Below are 3,206 nucleotides of genomic sequence, written 5' to 3' on the forward strand. Positions count from 1 at the left end.
TTTATAACATATTGATTTATAGCAATATTTAAATGCTCTGCGCGCTTAAACGAGCCGAAACCTTTCTTAAAGGCGACATCTTTGACTCAATACGGAGCTGACGACGAGATTTGCTTGTAACGTTAACAGGAAAAACACCGAAAGTAAGTGTTTTTAACCTAATTTACAACATGGCATTATATTGTTTGTTTTTTTACGATATTTATGTGATGTGCGCGCCTAAACCTTTCTCACAGACTAACGTTATGCCCTGCATCTTCTTTGACTCATGACGCAGTGCAGACACGGAGTTTGCACAGAGTTTAACGGTGAAAACACTGAGTAAGTGTTTTATCTCATTTACAATATGTATTTTATAATGTTATTTTGTTTTATTATTACAATATTTGTGATGTGCAAATATCATAATGTATTTATCCTTAAACTATCTTTTACTCTCGTTTGCCAGCACACCTAACTTACCTTAACTGAAACAACGTTAACTGAAAAACAATTTTTCTTAGAATGTGTAAGTAATTCTTTAAGATTAAATGTTTATGAAAATGTATTTATCAGATTCAATTTTTGACGATGTTTGGATATGCTATTGATTTTTGGATAGGCTATTGATTTTGCTATTTGTGTTTGCTAGGAGCATTATGCTGCACCAAGCTGGTCTTTAAAGGCTGTACAGAACCTGGTGAGGGTCAGATTTTACAGATAACATTATGAGATAATCATGTGTATAAACATAAAAAATAATCATAGCTTGTTGCTATTTGGTATAACTAGATTTTTTTGTGTTTCATAACACTCATTTTGAATTTGTCCTGTCAAATTACTTTACAAAAGTATTTTTTCCCCCCTTTTCCTTTTACTTAAATAAAAATAGTTTTCAAACCAATTGTTTTCATGATTTGACAGGTGTTTTCTTGCTTTTTAATTTTAGACTCAACTGATTGGGAAATCTCTGCCCATCACCTGCCTCCAACATCACAAAGCCACAAGAAGGGAACAAAGATTCTTCCATCAGCTGACTATTTAGTGAGATTTCTTAAGGTGTGTGTCTAAATTTATTCCTAAAGGGTTAGGCTAGTTCACCTACAATTGGAAATTATGTCATTACTTACCCTCATCTCGTTCCAAACATGTAAGACTTTTTCATCTTCACAACACAAATGAGGATATTTTTAATGAAATCTGAGAGCTTCCTGTCCCTCCATTGACAGTCCACGCAAATACCACGTTCAAGCCCCAGAAAGGTGTAAAGGTACATCATTAAAGAACTTCATGCGACTCCAGTGGTTTAACATACATTTTATTAAACTACGCAAGTGCTGTGTTTGCAGCAACAAAACATTTACCACTTAATTTATTAAATATTAATTTCCAACATGCGTTGTTAAGTGAGCGTGCATCGAAGATTAATAATTTGTAAATAAATTTGAGGTTTTTTGTTGTTGTTTTTTCGTGCAAACAAAGCACTCTTGTTGCTTCATAAATTTTTTTGAAGTTAAACCACTTGAGTCACATGGATTACTTATGATTTCCTTTATACCTTTCTGTGGCTTTGGAAGTGATAGTTGAATAGGTTGTCAATGAAGGGACAGAAATCTCTTAGATTTTATAAAAAATATCTTAAAGGGATAGTTCGGCCAAATTATATTTAACCCATGATTTACTCACCCTCAAGCCGTTCGAGATGCATATGTCAATCTTTTATCAGACGAACACATTTTCAGTTATTTTAGAAAATGTCTTAGATCTTTCAGTTGTTATAATGTGAAGCTATGGGGTCCACCTCCTTCAAGTCCAAAAATGTGCATGCATCCTTCACAAAAGTAATCCATCTGGCTCCAGGGGGATAAACGAAGGCCTTCTGAGGGTAATCCGTGCGGTTTTGTTGTAAAAATATACATATTTACTGGCTGCGCTGTCACGTTCGTTCTACGTCACAATGCTTCCTACGCTACGTCCTACGTCATACGCCAGCATCCATCTCCGTGAACGCGCGTCGACCGTTGCCGGAAGCAAGTTCTTTTCGTTTATAAAGTTTTAAATGTGTATATTTTTCGACAAAACCGCACGGATTACCCTCAGAAGGCCTTCGTTTATCCCCCTGGAGCCGGATGGATTACTTTTGTGAAGGATGCATGCACATTTTTGGACTTGAAGAAGCTGGACCCCATTACTTCACATTATAACCACTGAAAGATCTAAGACATTTTCCAAAATAACTGAAAATGTGTTCGTCTGAAAAAAGATTGACATGCATCTCGAACGGCTTGAGGGTGAGTAAATCATGGGTTAAATATCATTTTTGGCCGAACTATCCCTTTAAGTGTTCCGAAGATGAGCAAAACTTTTACTGGTTTGGAACAACATAAAGGGTGAATAATGACAGATTTTACATTTTTGGATGAATTAAGTCTTTAATTTACTTGGAAATCAGTAAATTCAAGTCTAACTGGTTAGTTAATCTAACCAAAATAGTTTATTGTTTGAGTCACGAAAGTCTAAGATGATTGAACTTTTTCCACCATAAACTTGCTGTATTTATAAAACACATAGTATTAATTGTAAATGGTCTGGTTTTGTGTTGTTTAGGGAACCAGCACTCCAGGATTTTGAGAAAGTTGGATCTGCACAGCCGTTCCTGCTCTGTGAAACAACTATGCACTGAACTTTACTGTTAGCAACTGGACACAACTGATCCACTCATATTCTGCAACTGTTTTTCATCTGTTGAATGTTGTTGCTGTACTGTTGCAAAGTCGAAGGTATTGACTCAACTTCACTGACACAGGACTTACATTCACTGACATGTACAGGACTTTAAGTATTAGATCATTTGATGAGCAGCTTTCACATAATTCTGATGACAGAAATGGTTATATTTTGCCTTCATTTATTTTAAAAGTTAACCTATGATGTAAAGGGACTTGTTTGTTAATAAAAACTAGTTTGTTAAAACAACTGTTTGCATTTTGCCTTTATTTTTAACTTTACAATGAACAGAATTCTATATGATCCCCGACTAAGGTTACATTTTAACTTTCTGGATTGTTTTGATGTGCATTCAATGTTATCAATAGGTTAAATGCTTTGCATTTATTTCTGAAAAGATTCCTTTTGTCAAAAAGCAAGATTGAGTCAAATTTAACACTCCTGAAATGTATAAATTGATTCCTAATAGTATTACAAATCAATACAGATCAATTCTACAA

The 3,206-nt window shown here is 34.6% G+C and overlaps 1 long non-coding RNA gene across 1 annotated transcript; it reads left to right on the plus strand.

Annotated features, from left to right (window-relative positions):
* Positions 1–473: 473 nt before the first annotated feature.
* LOC308690540 lies at positions 474–2,807 on the plus strand. Its single transcript, XR_014030161.1, has 4 exons — positions 474–508; positions 632–679; positions 929–1,038; positions 2,587–2,807. It is a non-coding gene; the product is annotated as an uncharacterized lncRNA (long non-coding RNA).
* Positions 2,808–3,206: the final 399 nt, after the last annotated feature.

The sequence above is a fragment of the Scardinius erythrophthalmus genome (genome assembly GCF_964197995.2).
Source record: "Scardinius erythrophthalmus genome assembly, chromosome: 5".
Taxonomy (NCBI): Eukaryota; Metazoa; Chordata; class Actinopteri; order Cypriniformes; family Leuciscidae; genus Scardinius; species Scardinius erythrophthalmus.